This window comes from Varanus komodoensis, unplaced genomic scaffold, assembly GCF_004798865.1.
Source record: "Varanus komodoensis strain SLA01 unplaced genomic scaffold, ASM479886v1 scaffold10, whole genome shotgun sequence".
Classification (NCBI taxonomy): domain Eukaryota; kingdom Metazoa; phylum Chordata; class Lepidosauria; order Squamata; family Varanidae; genus Varanus; species Varanus komodoensis.
In genome coordinates, this window is record NW_025335269.1 from 31,343,278 (window position 1) to 31,362,693 (window position 19,416).

Sequence of the window (19,416 nt, forward strand, 5' to 3'; positions counted from 1 at the left end):
TGTTGGACTGTCCCGTTGTGTTGTGTCAACAGATGAGGAACAAGTGGAAGCCGTTGAAAAACCCATCTGGACTGAGTGAGGAGAGTGGTGAACCAGGGTTGCCTTGGCCACCATGGGGTTATTTAAATTCCTGTGGCGTTGTCGTGCACAATCTTCGACACTACCTTTATAAGGAGTGGGATTGGAGGGAACGCGTAGAAAAACAGGTTGTTCCAATCAATCATTAGGGCATCTCCCCTCAAGTCCAGTCCAAGCCCCGCTCTGGAGCAGAACAGTTCGCACACCCTGTTCGACCGAGTCGTGAACAAGTCTATGTCCGGGTGTTCCCATAACTGAAAGAGCTGGTTGCAAACCACTCGGTCCAACTCCTACTCATGGGTCCTTGACATCTGCTGGCTCAGTGCGTCGGCTTCTACTTTGTCGGTTCCCGCCAGATGAACCGCCAGTATCGTGATGTCCCAGGGAATGCACCAATCCCAGATCTGCATTGACAAACGGGCCAGGAAAGGTGACTTTGTCCCGCCCTGTTTGTTGACGTAGAAAACAGCAGCTATGCTGTCGGATGCAATTTGTACAACCTGGTGGTGTAGGACGGTTTCAAAAGATTTGAGAGCGTTGAAAATCGCTAGGAGCTTGAGGAAGTTGATATGCCTCGCTGCTTCCTGTCGGGTCCATGCCCCTTGGACCCAAAGTCCTGCACATGCCGCACCCCATCTGATGAGAGACGGATCGGTGTACACTGTGACTGTTGGTTGGGGTGGGCGGAACAGAACGCCTACAGATAGGTTGCGTGAAATAGTCCACCACACCAGGGTGTGAAGGATCGACGATGGAATCTGAAGAAGTTTGGTCTGTAGATCTCGCTGCAGATGGAACGAGTTGTTGAAAAACAATTGGAGCGGGTGAAGTCTGAGCCTTGCATGCGGCACAATGGCCACTGAGGCTGCCATGTGTCCCAACAATCTTTGTATAGTGATGGCTTGAACTGTCTTTTGCCATCGAATCTGATGGATGTGTGTACACAGGGTGGCCCTGCGAGACGGAGGAAGGAACGCTTTTTGCAGGGTAGAGTCGATACGTGCCCCGATGAAATCGATGACCTGCGTGGGAATAAGTGACAATTTCTTAAGGTTAATACACAGTCCGAGGTCGTCAAGTAAAGCGCAAGTCACGCGGACAGACGGCAAAAGGTTATCTTTAGTTTGTGACACAATTAGCCAATCGTCTAAATAGGGGTAGACCTGTATGCCCCGGACCCGTAGGTGGGCGCACACCGGGGCCATGCACTTTGTGAAGACTCTTGGTGCCGTAGCCAGTCCAAATGGTAGAACGTTGAATTCGAAAATATCGGATCCGACAGCAAAATGTAGGAAGCGTCTATGGGAAGGATGAATAGAAATATGAAAATACGCATCCTTCAAGTCCAATGAAGCGAACCAATCCCCTTTCCTCAGCAACGGAAGGATATTATGTAAAGTGGTCATCTGGAACTTTCTTCGTTTGATATATCTATTGACTCCTCTAAGATCCAGGATAGGTCGAAGACCACCATCCCGTTTGGGGACTGTAAAATATCTAGAATAGAATCTGTGCAGCCCATTGGTGCGAGAGAGTTGTCGAATCGCTCCCTTATGAAGAAGGTGAAGGACTTCATCGCACAGAACCGAAGATGGCGGTGTAAATCAGATAGGGCTCGACGGTGGAACGATGTCGAATTCTATTCTATATCCGAGCTGAATGATGGACAGCACCCACCTATCAGATGTAATGGCCTCCCAAATGGGAAATCGGTTTTGGAGCCGACTCCCAAAGGGGAGAGGGGAAGGTGGGAGGTGGAGAGATGAATTGGTTTGCCGGGACCATCAATGGGAACGTTTTTTGGTGTTGAACCGCCTACGGCCCTGGAGAAGCACTGTTGAGGCTGTTGCCTTCTACGCTGCTGGAGCTGGTGGAACTGCTGGCGAGGCTGATATTGCTGACACCCATAGGGTCTGGACCATGGCCACTTATGTTTCACTTGAGGGAGTTCCATTCGACGTGCCATCATGCGGGACTCGTGGATGGCTTTGAGTTTCCGATCGGTCTTCGTGTGGAAGAGGCCAGAGCCATCGAATGGCATTTCCTCTATCCTCCTCTTCATTTCCTCACGGAAATTGCAGTTCCTGAGCCACGCGTGTTGTTGGAGGGAGATAGCGTTGACCATGGCCCGAGAATCAGTGTCTACGTGATGTCTCGCAGTAGACAACTGTTGAATGGCCACCTGCTTCGCTTCATTTAAAAAGATCTTGGCTAGGTCTGCCTGCTGGTCCAGGAGGGAGGAGACGACATTTTCCAGCTTCTGCATAATGAAGTACTGGTAACGTGCCAGTGTAGCCTCATAATTTGAAATACGCAAACTGAGTCCTGCAGCCACGTAGACTCGGTGCGCAATCATGTCGACTTTCCTCCCTTCCTTATCTCAGGATGTTGTATGTCCCCGAGCTTCCCTGCCCTGGGACAACTCAACCACCACCGAATTAGGCTTCGGGTGGCGCAGCAGGAACGGGATGTCGTCTTCTCGGACCCGGTACATAGATTCATACCGGTGAGACATCGCCTGCGGCTTAGCTGGTTGGTCCCAGGGCTGAACCATTGCCTGGCGAAGCGTGGTGATCAACGGTAAGGCAACGGTAGCAGATTGCTCCCCTCGGACGATGTTGTAAAACCGGTCTGTGCTGGGCCCAGGGCGGTGGTAGGCCTCTATCTCCAGCGACCGGACTAGACAAGAGACCAGTTCTGAGAGGGAAACATGGGGCTCATCCGGGGAACCCGGGTCTTGGGAAGTAATAGCCAGGTCCGGAGATGTGGAGTCTACTTCCGACTCGTCCAAGTCTTGATGGTAGCGATAATGCTCACTGGACGAGGAGCTCTCAGGAGATGGTGGGGGTCTGCATTCTGTGCGGCCAGTAGTGGACGGTGCCTCTCCCAGAACCGACGGCAAGCGATGGTCCAGAGGAAAAAAGGCATATGGATAGCATCCACTCCAGGCAGGATAGCCACCATAGCCATGCATAGACCGGTCATCTGCATGGCGCTCCGATGAATGGCTTCTACGCATAGGGGGAGAGTATGGCCCCTCAGGTGGCCCAGCAGTAGGCATTGGCGTCGGGGAGCACTGCCTCGGTGGGGAATCTCTAATTTCTCCATCAGAGATGGACTCCCTAAGAGGTGGCTCCTGTGGGGGAGACACGCTCTCAGGCTGAAGAACAGGCCTGGGGGATCCCGGCGGCATCACCTGCATTGTGGACTGCAAGGCCGGTCCCGAGGGAGTCGGTACCATGGTGGCAGTTGGTACGGAGATCCCCGATGAACCCAAGCCTCAGTGTTTGGGGAGATCGGGTTTCTTGCCCTTGTGGGCCACCTTAGCCACCTTCTCTTTCCTCAGCTTATGACCGGAGGGGTTTTCCAGCTCTGAATGCTTACACTTCTCCTTTTGTTTGGCTGGAGGAGAAGGTAGCTGTTGCGCTTCCGTTGGAGCAACACCTTCGTCCGAAGGGCGTTGTGGCGGCGCAGCTGAAATTGAGGCGGGGCGCTTAGAGGGCGCGGCCGGGGTAGAGGTGGAATGCTGAGGCAGCGCAGCCAAGGAGGGGGTAGGCCTTGAGACTAGCTGGTCCAATTGAAGCAAGGCCTGGTCCCAAAGTAATTTGCTGAGACGATTCTCCCTATTTTTCCTGGCCTGTTTGGTAAAGGCCAAGCAATGCCCACACTTATCGATCCTATGCCCCTCGCCAAGGCAGAGGAGGCATAAGTCGTGCGGGTCGGTGGGAGACATTTTGGAGCCACACTCACTACACTTGCGGAATGCCGCCCACTGTGCCATCGCGAAAAGGAGGAGGAGATGATAGTACAGAGGGTAAGAATAATATTTTTGGGGGTTTTTTTGTTTTTTTTTTTTATAGAGAAAGAATGAACGGAGAAACTACAACAAGGGAAAGAGAAAAAACTGGGATATATAACGAGGAAAAAGGTAAGTTGAACAAGATAACCATAAAGGAGCACGTGGCGAAGTCTAAGTGAAAGATGAGCAGGCATGAGGCACAGCGAACGGCGGTTGCAGAGACTGAGTAAAATGGCGGACGCTCCACTCTATTTATACTGCAAGGGGGAGGGGAGCGGAGCGTTTTCCCGCCAAAACCGTTAGCTTTCTAATCTTCCAGCCTCGGCACTGCGCAGGCGCAGCACCCCATATGTGTGATGCACAGAGGCCACGACGAAGAACAGGACTGTCCAAAGTTAAGGAAGCAGTTGTGGGAAGCCCTGAAGTTAGGGTGCGTTGCCTGGTCTAGTCCTTTCCAGCCAGTGGCTACCTCAGACTGGAGTGATGAACACAGTTCACCTAGTTCAAGTGGTCCAGAGTCGGAGGGAGCTCTTGGGGCAGAGTACAGGGAGTCCCATAGGTAGCAGATCCAGGGGTTGGAGGCCAGAGCTGCAATGGGTCAGAGTGAGGAGTAAGTCTCGACCCCAGGGGCTTCAGGTTGGGGGTAGGGTTGGCAGCAGCAGTGGGGCTGATCACAGTGTGGAGAACAGGCCGAAGAGGATGAGTTGTTGCCAGCCAATATGAGAAGAGTGTTGCCACAAAACAGGTCAAGTGGAGTTAGCTGCAGTTCTGTGAGTTGATTAAGATCAATGGGCAATGGTGCAGGAGCTATTGAGACTCAGGTATGGACATCAGTTCAATCACTGCACCTCTGGTTCGTGAAGATCAGATCCTGAAATGAAAAACCATGCAGGTGTTTCCTTAAGGGTCACCTCTGATTTGAGGTACCCTTAGCTCAAGTTCCAGTTGAATACTAAGGGTAGAAACGTGAGCTGGACTGTTTGATCTCTCTCAGCAATTCATCTGAGATAATAATGAGAAACAATGAGGCAGCTGATTGCTAAACTAGCAACAACACTCCAAGGGGGCTCAGGGTCCCTTCTATCCTGGCCCCTTTGAACTTCCCCCTGCCCAACCCACTGGAATGACCCCTTTTCCCCTGGTCAGAGGTTGATTTTCCAACCCCAGGGGACAGCCAACAAGCTTTGTTCTATGCTGGATAAGAGGGCTCAGGGAGGGGTGAGGAATCTCCAAGGTCAGAGCATTGCCTCCAACCTTGGGACAGGGAATCCCCTGTATCCTATGGCTCACCAGAGAATCTCAAATGGTTAAGGATGGCTCCCTTATTGTATTTGTTGCAACAGACTAACAAAGTTACTCCTTTGGACCAACCACGGATAGGGTGTCCTTAGGCCCCACTCTGTAGAGGACAGGCCTCTGTTTTAAGGGCAATCAGCGGACACTCCTCTGTTTAAGACATCCTGTATTTGAGGTGCTGTCCAGTCCAAGTTTGGATCAAAGATTAAGAATCCTAAGAATACAGAGCAGGTTTGTGGCTTTGAAGTGGCCTACTAAACAGGAGCAGTACATCAACAAAAAACAAGCAGAGAGGTCACCTGATCCCATTCCTCTCTACTATGGTGAGATGCACTGTCTTTCTATTTAAATTATGCACATTATTTATTTCCAAATTGACATATAAATTAGCATATGCCCCTCACAATTCTAGCCTTCTCCTTTGAATCAGTCTCTACTAAGGTGAATAAAAATGAGTTACTTCTAAAAACAGACATTTCAACTATGAATTCCATTTTTAAAACTGCAAACACTACGTTTCTCTTAAAAAATATCTACATTCATAGTCAAAATTTCATGTGGCACATCTAGTCAACTTCTGCCCATTCCAAACATTTTCCAGTGTCTACAAAGGAATTCCCATCCTGTCAAATATTTGGATTTATCCTTTCTGACCACAAATTCAACCTTCCTTAGAGAGTGGAGCTCAATTTTTTAGCAGAATTTGGCGGTGTGGGCTGTTGATTGGCTAACTCTTGTGACAATCAGAGTGTAGCTGTCCTTTCTCTTCAGGAAGCAATGTAAGTGCGGCTTGGCTTGCCCTTGTGACAATCTTAAAGGCCTTCCCCTACCACCACCCTGGCCTGTAGCAGTTTTGAGCAGCAGCTGGAGAGTCCTATCAGCCCCTATAGGTATCTTATAATTCTCTACCTCTCATTAGTTCTGGGTGACAACTTCAACAACTCCAAGCACCCATCACCCTACCCATTTCCAGTATGCTGATTGTGAGCCACGCTGGCATTCTTCTGCAGACTTCCATTTCTAAGGAAGGCCACTGTTGGACATTTTTAAAGGCTAACAAAATCTGCATAAATTTTCTTATTTGAGATATTTGCATAAACTTATGCAACTTGGTCAAATCATGGCACTGTGCTCATTTTGTGCACATTAGTACATCCAAAAGCAAGTGGATTTAGTGCAATTTACATGAAGTCAGCCATTCTGTGCAAAAATGCATGAGGACAATATCCTTTTTACACTCCAGATGCTTTTCAGGTCCCAATTTGCACAAACCACATCAGTTTACACAATTTCCATAGTGTGTGTGTTTTCAGTCTGCAAACTGCAGCCTGTCCTAGTGACAGAAGTCCACAACCTGGCCTGGGTTGTACCACAGTGAGCTGGTGCCAGCACAGGGCTAGAGAACAGAATCGGGGAGGGCCAAACCACGAAAATCGATTGGATGTTCACCCCCCCTCACTGGATTCCCCACAATTTCCTGCAACTGCCCCACAGAGGTATAAAATACTGTGGAATACTGTGTCCAGTTCTGGGCACCAAGATTTAAGAATGTTGAAGGAAAATTAAAAAGGGTCCAGAGGAGGGCAACAAAAATGACCTAGGGTTTGAAAAGACTGCCCTATGAGGAGAGACTGAGAGAACTGAGCATGTTCAGCCTTGAGAAGCGAAGACTGGGGGGGAGGGGCATGATATCCTTCTATAAGTACCTCAAAGGCTGTCACAAAGAAGAAGGTCAAGAGAGTAGGACATGGAATAATCAATTCAAGTTGTGACAACCCAGATTCAGGCTGGACATCAGGAAAAGCTTCCTCACTGTCAGAGCAATCAGCTGCCTAGAGAGGTGATGGGCTCTCCCACACTAGAGACATTCAAAAAGAAACTGGACAGCCATCTGGGTGGGATGGTGTAACTTTGGGTCCTGCAACAGCAAGGGGTTAGACCTGATGGCCTTCATGACCCTCTCCAACTCTACTATTCTATGATTCTATGAAAAATTACATGCAGTCAAGGTCTTCCTTGTGCTTCCTAGTTATTCCCCCGTGTTCAAATAAGAAAGGGAAAGATGGGGGAGAACAGAAGAGACTTTGACTGATTGTAATTTAATAGTAGCTAAATTAATTTAAAATTCGACCTCATCTAAACTCTGGGGAGCACTTTGCTTCTTACATGGGGGTGTGAAGAATCATAAAAGAGCCATATTCTGCTCAGGAGGCCACTGTGGCATCAATTCCAGCAAGAAAAAGCAATACCACTCTGAATATATGCATAAGGATAATTTCCATTTGTTGTCCCATGTGGAGAATTGTATAAATAGCAGATATTGACAAGCTCCTGTTAATTACTTATACGCAGATTACTTCATAATCAGGTTTTTGTCCCACCAGAAAGAGCTGCTAGCATTTAGCAAGGTCTTGTAAAAAAAAGAAAAGAAAAGAAGCTAATTCCTTGGAGTGGTAAAGTGTTTTGGCACAATCATGCAAAAAAAATTATTATGCTTTAAGTCATCATTTTCTCAGACATGCGCTTTAAGGGAACAAAAGCAAGAGCAAAGGTGGCAGAGGGTTCTCAACGCTACTGTGTGGTTGAATGGTCTCCACAATCCACCAAGAGGAAGGCACTGTCAAATATTGTCCTCTACTGATGCAGTTTCATGACATCCCACCGTTTGTTTATTGTAAAAACTATTTCATAATGGATTTAGCCATAAACTCAGGCAAGACAATGGTAATCTTTCTTAGCCTTTGGAAAGGGGCCATCCAGATAGCAGAGATATTTGCATGCAAGATACAGAAGGCATATGCCCCCACACATTGTCAGGGTGGACAACATGTGGGCTGCATGTACCCTTCTGGGCCTGCTCTGCAGCCTGTACATCCCCATGTGTCTCCAAAGTGCAGAAGGCACCATGACATGTTTCCCCTTTAAATCTACAGCAAATGGTGGGCTTCTGGGTCTTCTGGTTGGGAGTGGTGTTGGAGGAAGACTTTCCAGGGCTGTAGCCCTGAATCTCAAGAGCCATCTATCCCACCCCACTGCTGCTCATGGGCACTTGCTGAAGCAAAGCTCTGGAACCCTGATGGACTCTCTGGATTATCTGGGTTTTTGTCCAGATGTGCTTTACCTCTGGCTGTCCCCACTCTTGAATCTTTCTACCTGAAATATTTTCCTGAAATCAAATGCCCTCCTCTCCCCTGTCCTTGTGTCCTTTCTTACAAAAGGGGAGTCCTTGGAAGACAGTTTTTTTAAATTTTATAGCAAGGTACATGCTCACCACATACTCTGTTTTGCAGTGGGTACATGGCCTTTTTAGCCACCACTGTTGGTGTGTTGCCAATGTCTGTGCTTTTAACTTGTGTTGGCTGTGCCTGATGAAAGCCCTGACACCAAGATGGAGTTCAAAAGGAAGAGTGAGAAAAAGTTGTCCCAAAAGTAGGTTTTGAACTGTAACATTAAGCCCAAACTGAAGGAGGTAGTGAGGCAGGAATACATGTGGGGTATTTATGCCATTGTTAGTATATGGAACTGTTCAAAGCAAATCATCCCTGTCAATCCATGGTGTGCTCAGCACAGTCCCTGTAGCACTCTTGGCTGTAAGATGCACCATCTCAAGTCCTCTGTGTTAGAGTACCTTTTGATTCAAACCTGATTATGGAACTTAAAGGCACAGAAAAGGAGTGGACCAGAAATATTTAAGTGTTCTCCATGGTGATGTCCATGGCTAAATGTCAAGGCATGTTCACTTATAGAATCATAGAATATTAGAGTTGGAAGGGGTCAGAAGGCCATCAGGTCCAATACCGTGTTATTGCAGGACACTAAGTTACAACATTCCACTCAGGTCTAGATGCCTTTTGAATGTCTCTAGTGAAGAAGAGCCCACAACATCCTGAAGTATTAGGTTCCACTGCTGTACTGTTCAGGCAGTGAGAAAATTCTAGGCATGTTCATCCTGGAATGGGGACAAGATAGTTTTGTTTAAATACTTGAGGGGATGTCATGTAGAAGAAGGCAAAGACTGAATGGAATAAAGCTGAAGTTACAAGTGGGTAGATTTCCACTGAACATGAGAACCACCTTGCTGTGGCAGTAAGGCCAATTACCTAGAGGGGCAATCTGTTCTTCCTTATTCAAGATCTTCAAACATAGCCTGGACAGTCCTCTGTCTGGGATGCTACAGAGCTGAATTTCCTTCATGGAGCAGGAGGCTGGACTGGATGACTTGCCTTAACCCTTCCAACTCAATGATTCTATGACTGTCAGGACTCTTAGACCAGGTAGATATCGAGTGATACCATAGAGAGAGGCGCACGCAGAGCGGCCTCCCTAAGTGCTGTGTAAACACAGCCAGCCTGTATGCTGTTAGGTCTAGTCCCTGCTCAGTCACGAAGCTCACTGGGTGACTCAGAGCCAGTCACTGACTCTCAGTCTAGCATATCTCGCAGGGCCATTTTGGGGGTTATATGGAGAAGAGGAGGAGGATTCTGTAATCCATGTTGAGCTACCTGCAGAAAAAAGGAGATATGAATATAGTAAATAAATTAACATCCCAGCATTCTGGACGATAGGCAATGCTGGCTAGTGTCCATGGAAACTGGAGTCCAAAATGTATAGAAGACAGCAGGTTGGGAAAGGCTGGGTTTGTGCAACATCCAGGTAGGCCTCAAAACTCAGTAGTTATCTTTACAAGTTAAGTACTGGTTTTGTGGGGCAGGGAGACGGCAGGGGGGCTGAGGATTCGGGCTTTTGCTGCTGCTGTTCTTTGGCTCATAACAATTTTGTACTGTAAATTATCAGCTGATGTCAATATTAATTGTCCCTCAAGTGGCTTGTCAGGTATAGCAAGGTATATTCTGCAAAAACAGACTGCTCTAATTAATGAAAAAACTGAAAGTAACCAGTCAAACTTGTTGAACCTGATTCTTATTTCAATTTGACTAATGCAAGTGCAAGAGGAGCCTGACTTTGTATACCCATGGTGTCACAGCTGGAGCAGCAATAACACACGACTCACTTTCAACATTTGTCAGGTAATGATGTTTTTATGATGTACAGATATTTTTAAACATCAATTTCTACACACACACTCGCAATAGTCTCATTGTGCAGTTAACAGCTGTGCCTACTACCATAACACTAAGTTCCAGGTGCCACACAAAAAGCTCTTCCTTTCCTGCTTTTCTGCTACACAACCTCTAGGTGATATAGTAGTGACTGGAGCAACATAAATACACTAGGAGATAAAAAGCTATTTTTCGCATTGCAATTAACTCTTCTTCCCCATTCTTAAAAAACCTTGGAAAGTCCATTGAAAAAACAAAACAAGATGATCACAGCATCATCTAAACAGTGACCTCCCCCCCCCCACACACACACACATGCACACACAAAGAGAGTCCGCTGGGGGTGTACAATGAAAAGAACATTTACAGTTTATTCAGACATACAGGGAATACATGTGGCAGGTATATTATGGCAAAATTTTTGTTCATTTTGACCTGAAAGCAGCCAAATAACTGTAAGGAAGCACAAACCTACAATGACTACCTTATGTAGAAAAGCGTTAAGTTAATTCCAATAACACCAGTCTGATCTGGGATGAAGAAATCCCGGAAGGAGCTGTTGCACTGTCCTAAGGGCATTTTCCTATGTGTGGATCAGATGTGCTGCTCTTCTTCTAAAGCCAGTACCAAATTAATAGTCTGCAGACCCCACAAGCAGAAGAATCCAGGTTTTGATAGGTTTTTTTGACTGATTTATTTCTATTTATTTCACTTCTGACCAATAGTTAAAGCTCTCTGAGCAGTTCACTACAATTAAAACCATAAAACACAATATGATAAAACATAATACTGAAAACAATAATGTTTAAAACTACAATAGAAGACCAAAGTAAAAATAGTGGCAGTATAATGATTGTGAAATATAACAGATTTTAAACAGCAGAAACTGAAAGAATAGAATGCCTGGGAAAATAATATCTCACCTGGCACCAAAAAGGCCACAATGTAGGCAGTGGGCAAGCCTCTCTAAGCAGGAGGTGCCTGTACTTTTTTTTTACTGGTGAATTGTCTACATGTGGCAAGCTGACATCACTATACTGCCTGTCACACCCTTCTTGCAACACTCACAAAGTAGCTACAAGTGCAGAAAAAATAATGTTTAAAAAGACACACAATAACTCACAGCAAATATAAAGCTACAGAAAAACAGGCAAACACCTAGGATCTAATTCCAGCTTTTCCATGACTAGAGTTCTGTCTACAGGACTCTCCACAGGATAAAGGGAAGGCGTCTGTGTCACTTCCCATGATATTCTGGAGAGTATCCTAACCTCCAGAGCAGTTCTTTGGTGGGATTGTAGTGGAAAGGGGTAATTGAAAATCATACTGCATTCTTTCTCCATTTGGGACCTTCCACTAGGTCTGACAAGGGTCTTTCCCCAAGCACAAGGGGCCATTCTTTTTGTAGGAGGGCATTTCTGAATCCATCCAGGATAAAAGTACATGCAATCAAAGAAAAAAATACACAATGCACATAATATGTAGCACGCAGCTGACACTCTTCCTGCTTTTTGATCCCAGAAAGAGCACCCTATGTAGGCAGAGGAAAATTAAACCTTGCCACCACATATATGGGGCTAAGAACAGGTAAGGAACACTTCAGCAACTATAACAGCAGTGTTTCTGCATCAACACTGAATAGAGCATTTCTCAAGGTAAAATTGCACACTGTATGGTACTTTCAAGGGGCAAGTTTTCAAGTTTATTCTGAAATGTTCTTAAAGGAAAGATCAGCTGCGAGAACAGGGCTTATCTCTCTCAGTTCAAAACCTCTCCCAAAACCTCTCCTTTGTGACTGCTGAGAAATGAGACCAGCAAGAGGTAAACAAGATCGTCTGCCCTCTGGTGACAAGTGCTGGAGCCACACATGTTAATTTGAGGCCTGCCAAATGCCTAATGCTATCTTGTGAGGAAATTAAAGCCATCTTTCACAAGAGACCCTGAAGCTATTGTAGACTACACACCCTGAAATTCTAGTCAAAAATCATTTGAGGTTTTGAATGCTGTTGAAAAGCAAATTCCTGTCAAGAGAAATCAGAAAAAAGACCAATGAACAAATATACTCGCAGCTTTCTGGAAACGGCTTGGAATTTGGTGTTCACATTAACTATTAATCTAAAAGAAAATGAATCAAATTTAGTTTCGTTAATGCCTGTCTCTATTATGATTAGATTTGTCCAGGCTTGGATGCTGTTTGATGTTAGTTTAACTGTCTGAGCAGTTGTAGCCCTCATCTGTGGGATGTATTCTATTTCTGGAAACTGGCATCACCCTATGGACAAAAAATTGTTGGTTATAAACCTCCACATCAATTTATTATAACATTGTGCTATGTTAAATCACGAATGGCAGCTGAGGACACAAACATGGTTGTCCACTTGCTCGTAATAGGTAGGAAGACTCTAAGGCAAAGCTGGAGCAGCAGTAGCATCTTTTGTATTTTGGAAGAGGCTACCTTGGGAGGCACATGCCAGAAATGAACTTTTTCTTCAGCACCTCAGCACCAGCAGCGCCATTTTGCTGCCCGCAGCAGTCGGTCGGGCTGCCTCCCAGTGTAGCACTGGTAAGTTCTGTGGGGCTATCTGCTTACTCATGAACATTGCAACACAACCTTACATGCAAAATGAGCCTCTTCATGTATCAACTATTTTATAGCAAAACAACATGAGCAATGATACAACAAAAGACTGCAACCCATGCGCCCACGACCCTGGCAATAGCACCAGTACAAAAAAGCTGGCTGTACAGCCACAAAGTTCAATTGTCCTCTTGAACCCAAACTCAAACAAAAGGCCTCTTCTGAGTATCTACAACACCGAAGAGTCAGCTGCATGTGCATAATCTTCAAACCCTGGAACAAAATGCCAATTCAATTGTATATGATTGAATTCATTATGTGGATTTACCCCTCCAACACAAACATGAAGGAATACTACCTAGACCAAGTCAGCAGAAACAGCAGCTCCTACCTCTTCAGCTTTTCTGCTGCTTTTGATTCGGATTTCTTACAGACTTTCTCTTTCTTAGTCCCACCCCTTTGGACTGTACCAATATTTCATAGGGGTTAAACGAACAAAAAAGAGGGCACTTTTCCCAAATTACTCCATCCATCTGTGGCCTTATGTGTTTTCAAAAAACCTGAAACTTCAGAGAGGCTCAGGGAAGATTGCAGAGACAGCGGAGAATTGAGGGAAATGGTTCCCCCATCTATTATTAAGAGACTCTTCCCTGGAACTGAGGGCCTTCTAATCATGGAAGAGAATCCTGAGACCCAGCATATGTCTGAAAGTTATTTTTGATTGCAATGGGAAAATATGATAGGCTCAATCATTCAACTTTGAGACTTGCACTGTGGGAGCACTATTTGTTAAGAGCGCACCAAATTTGCTCAGTGTTAATTCAAAGAAGAGCCATTCCAAAATATTCTTACTACTCTGCAAGGCCCCACTCAAGATGACACGTGCTACAGAAGCAGTCTAATTTCTACCAAGTTATTACCCAAATTGTAGACTTGCTGTGTAATTCAGATGGTTTAAAAATATCAAAATATTAGAATAAGAAGATAGAACTTATTTTTAAGTACACGAGATCTGTCCCTTAGACTCTCAAAAGAGTTTGTAGTGAATGTGTATTAGCTTTACTAACAGAGTTACTGACTGCAACTGCTAGGCCAGCAGTCAGTATGGCCTATGGGATATGTTGCTACCTGAGGCAGGACTGCTGCACCTGCTTGCAAGTCAAATGGATTGTACTCAAACCTAGGGAAGTTAGGGCAGCAAAAACACAATGTTGCCTGTCATCAACAACTCACACTTAAGAAATGGCTGGTTGTTGGAGGTACAGTGGGAATATGCATGTTGATTCTCACATGTATGCCAGCTTCCACTGCAATAAACAATGCAGGGATACTCCATCCCCCATCCCAGGATTGTTTAGAAGATGTTTTAAACTAAAGATGTGGGTTGTTGGGTTTCAGGTTCAGATGATCACAACTCAGGCATAGGAAGTAGCATAGAATTGAGCCCACAAGCATGGGGGCAAGCACACATATGCACTTATTCTCTGCTGCAGTTACAGCAACCCATGGTTTGTTAACAGTGGGTTGTCAATGATATGAATACCATTTTAATAAGTCAAATAACAATTTACTGCTCTTTTCTGACACTGAAAATCAGCTGTCTCAGGCAGCCACTTCACTCTTTCTCTAAAGTAGAGTGCAGCTTCAAGCAATCTGGCAGCCAGGTCCACTGCCTCCATTCCCAATGACAGTAAAATTGGGGAAGTAAATACTTGCCACTGAAGCTGATGTCAAACCACCATGGAAGCTCTTAGCATGTTTAAGTTTGAAACCAAGCTACAATTGTCCATTCTAAGCCTTTGTAGCTGCTACCAAGTCTTAGGATGGATACATTTAGCTTGTTTTCAAGCTAAATCTTTGTAAGTGTTCATAGCTTTTGATGCTGGAACTTGGTGGTCAGCTGCTTTCTGTGCCCCCGCTTTTTCTTCAGTGAGCATGTAGCAAGGGGCTGCCCTGGGCTACAGGTTGCCTGCCCCTATCTTACAGCATCTATACTCACCATTTACCCAAGTGTTCCCTGAGTAAGTTACAAAGATCATTAGCATGACAATCCCTGCCCTCAGGCTTTAAAAAAGCAGGTTGCTTACCTGTAACTGATGTTCTTCGAGTGGCCATCTGTGCAGTCACACATATGGGTGCTGCGCCTGCGCAGTGCCTTTTGCCGGAAGATTGAAAGCTATCCGTTTTTGGCGGGAAAGCTCTGCTCCCCCTCCCCCTGTAGCCTATAAAGAGCGAAGCGTCCACCATTTTGTTCAGTCTTTGAAGACCGAACGTTCGCCCCCATGTGGGAAAAATATCCCTACTATAAACGATATCGGTACCATGAAAAAAAGGAAACGTTTGGTACTGATGCATATGTCCACTCACCAACACCAAGCAGGGCCGGCGGGTGGGTTGTGTGACTGCACAGATGGCCACTCGAAGAACATCAGTTACAGGTAAGCAACCTGCTTTTCTTCGTCGTGGCCTCTGTGCATCACACATATGGGTAGATTAGCAATCTTACCATTATTGGAGGAGGGGAGGTGTCCTCAACGAAGAACAGATGAAAGAACGGCCCTGCCAAAGGAACAGTCTTGCCTAGCACGAACATCTAGGCGATAATGTCTAGCGAATGTGCAAGGAGTCGCCCGAGTAGCAGCTCTGCAGATGTCATCAACTGGAACTCCCAACACGAAGGCAGAGGAGGCAGCGACAGCCCTAGTACAGTGGCCTCGAGGAGCTGTAGGTTAGTCAATCCCAGCCAGCTGATAAGATAGAGTGATTGTATGGACTATCCACTTGGAAAGTCTTTGAGGAGTAACTGGAAGGCCTTGATCTCAGGTAGAGTATTTTATGAAGAGCTTATTAGAGCGTCGAATAGACTCAGTCCTTGATCTGTAGAAGGCCAGGCAGCGCTGAACGTCAAGTGAGTGCAACAATCTTGGGTCTTGTTGGGTTATGAGGTACGGAAGCAGTGGAAGATGGAGATATTCTCCGCGGAGATGTGGAGCAGTGTCGAAAACCAAGTTTGGCGTGGCCACCAAGGGGTAATCAGTAACCCTGTGGCCCCATTGTGTATCATCTTCATTATCACTCTCATAATAAGGGGAATCGGAGGAAAGGCGTAAAAGTTCAGGTTGCTCCAAGGGATCATGAAGGCATCCCCTAGGGATCCGTGTCCGATTCCCGCTCTCGAACAGAAAGTGCCATACACCTTGTTCTGTTGGGTGGCGAATAAGTACACATCGGGAGAACCCCAGCGATGGAAAAGATGGTTGCGTATCTGGGGATCTAGTTCCCATTCATGAGATATGAGCATGCGTCTGCTCAGAAGATCCGCTTCCACATTGTCCATACCAGCGAGATGAACTACCATTAGAGTAATGTCCCTCGGAAAGCACCATTCCCAGATTTTCATCGAGAGTCTGGCCAGAGTTGGTGACTTTGTTCCGCCTTGCTTGTTCAGATAAAAAACAGTAGCTATATTGTCCGAGGTTATCTGAACAACCCGATGTCGGAGAACATCTTCGAAAGAACGCAGGGCCTTGAATACAGCCAGGAGCTCCAGGAAATTGATATGATTCCTGGATTCTTGACGATTCCACATGCCCTGAGTGTATAGCTTGGAGCATACTGCTCCCCATCCTAGTAGAGATGCATTGGTACCGAGGCTGGAACTGACCACCAGAGGAGAGAGTAGAGCACAGAGGATGGTATTCGAATCATCTTTGTTATTGACAGATTTCTTTGTGGTCGGAACATCTTGTTGAACAGGAGTTGTAAAGGATGAAGGCGAAGTCTGGCGTGTGGGACCACAGCAACTGAGGAAGTGATATGCCCCAGAAGTCTCTGGATGGACCTTGCCGGAACCATCATGTCTCGTCGCATTCGATGGATGTGGCAAGCGAGAGTCTGTTGTCTGTCCTGAGGAAGGAAGGCTTTTGCCACCATAGAATCCAAACGGGCTCCAATGAAAGTGATTGTCTGTACCGGGAGAAGAGAAGATTTCTCGGTATTAATGCATAGTCCCAGATCTTCTCACAGGGCACAGGTCATACGGATGGATGCAAGAAGTCTCTCCCTGGATTGGGACACCAGCAACCGGTCATCAAGATACGGCTAAATTTGTACCCCCTGGAGCCGTAGGAAAGCACAGGCAGGAGCCATACATTTGGTGAATACTCTCGGAGCAGTAGCCAGTCCGAAAGGCAAAATTGTGAATTCAAATAGATGGGATGCAACAGCAAAACAAAGGAAGTGCCTATGACCCGGGTGAATGGAAATGTGGAAATAAGCGTCCTTCAAATCCAGTGAGGCGAACCAATCCTCTTTCCTCAGCAATGGTAGAATATTTTGAAGGGTGATCATTCCGAACTTTTTTGTTGCGATAAATCGATTCAGATTGCTTAAGTCCAAGATCGGACACAGACCACCATCCCACTTCGGGACCATAAAATATCTGGAATAGAATCCGTGAAGTCCGTCAGCCAGAGTCACTTGATGAATCGCTCCTTTATGAAGAAGCTATTGGACTTCATTAAGCAATACCAGCAAGCATGAGGTAAACCGGATCGGACTCGATGGAGGAACGATGTCGAATTCTATGCAATAGCCGTGCTGTATGATGGGCAATACCCACCGATCAGATGTGATGGACTCCCAAATGGGGAGTCGGCTTCTCAGCCGGTCCCCAGATGAGAGGGGGGTGGGTATGGTAGGAATCAGAGGAGTGGTTCGCCCGTCCCGTCAACGCTGCCTCCTATCTCCGTTGAAACAGCGACGGCCTTGCTGGTACTGTTGTGTAGGCTGTTGATGGCAGCGTTGCTGTTGCTGCTGCCGGTGTTGGGGCTGCTGCCTGGGCTGGTACGACTGCCTATAGGACGGATGGGTCCATCACCACTTACGCCTGGTCTGAGTCTGAAGTTCCATCCGCTGGGCCGTCATGTGGGACTCGTGGAGTTTCTTCAGCTTGTGGTCGGTTCTCAAGTGGAAAAGACCAGACCCGTCAAAGGGCATTTCCTCAATATGTCTCTTCGTCTCCTCCGGAAAGTTACAGTTACATAACCAGGCGTGCCTCCGGAGGGAGATGGCACTGACCAAGGCCCTTGAGTCCGTGTCCACATGATGTCAAGCAATGGACAACTGTTGGATGGCAACTTGCATTGCCTCCTTCACGAAGACCTTAGCCAGGTCACCTTGGTGGTCTGGGAGGGCTGAGATGATGTTATGGAGGCGCTAGCGTCATCTCGTAGTTTGAGATTCTCAGCCCTAGGCCAGAGGCAGTGTACACTCGCCTGGCCAGGGAGTCGATCTTCCTTCCCTCCTTGTCCCTCAGAGCGGTGTGACCTCTTGCCTCCCTGCCCTGGGAGGACTCCACCGCAACCGAGTTCAGTTTGGGGTGGTGGAGGAGGAAAGGTATGTCCTCCTCCCAAAACCAGTACCTGGATTCATACCTCTGCGAAGTCGGCTGGGGGTGGGCGGGCAGGTCCCACGGTTGCGTCATGGCCTGTCACAAGGTGGTAATCAGCAGCAGCACAATAGACGTAGATTGCTCCCCGCGGTCTACGTCGTAGAACTTATCCGTTCTGGGTCCCGGACGCTGCATGGTGTCGATCTCAAGAGACTGGACCAGGCACGACATCAACTCTGCAAAGGAGATATTAGATTCGTCGGGTGACACAGGGCCCTGGGAGGTCACAGCGGCATCCGGGGAGGTGGAATCAACCTCCAAATCGTCGGATTCAACACCATAGTACGGAGGGGCCGATGATGAGGACTCCGCCGGAGAGAAGGATCGACTACTCTCCTCCCTAGGTGGTACCGGGGACGCACGCCTCGGGCCCGGGCCCAAAGACAGTGTACGGTCACGAGGAGATGGTGGAGAAGATCGACCCGTTGGAGCTGGATAGTGTCCAACAGAACGCGGGTCATCCCATGCGTGGTAGTAGGGGTGGTACCAACCCTCTGATCGGCGTTCCAAGGAGTGACTCCTGCAGCTCCTGGGCAGGGACATTTCCGCATCCACCTTCAATGTGGCTGTGGGCATAGGTGTGGGGGACCTAGCCCTAGGGGGAGAATCCCGGATTTCCCCATCAGAGATTGACTCCCTTGGTAGAGTAGGGAGAGGCTCTGCAGGAAGCTCAGCCACATGGCGAGGGGACCTTTGGGGGGTAACCCTCATAGCCGCCTGAAGCACCGGGTCAGGTGGAGTCGGTACGGTGACTGCCGTCGGTACCGAAGGGGCCGTCGAGCCCAAATCTCGGTGCCTAGGACGCTCCGGATCCTTGGATTTCTTAGGCGGCTTCAGAGCCTTATCCTTCCTGGCTTTCTTGTGGTCGGCCGGTTTGTCAGTACCGGCATGCTTACGCTTCTCATGTTTCTTCTTAGGAGAAGCAGGCCGAGCGCCCATAGTAGACGCGCCTTCATCCGAAGGGTGTGAGGGCGGAACCACAGTGGAAGAGCCAGGCTTCAGAGCAGTCACTAGTGGGTCAGACTGAAGGAGAGCCCGATCCCACAAGAGCCTCCGTAGGCAGTTCTCACGATTTTTCCTGGCCTGCTTAGAGAAGGCCAGGCAGTGAGAACATTTGTCAGTCCTATGCCCTTCCCCCAAGCAGAGGAGGCAT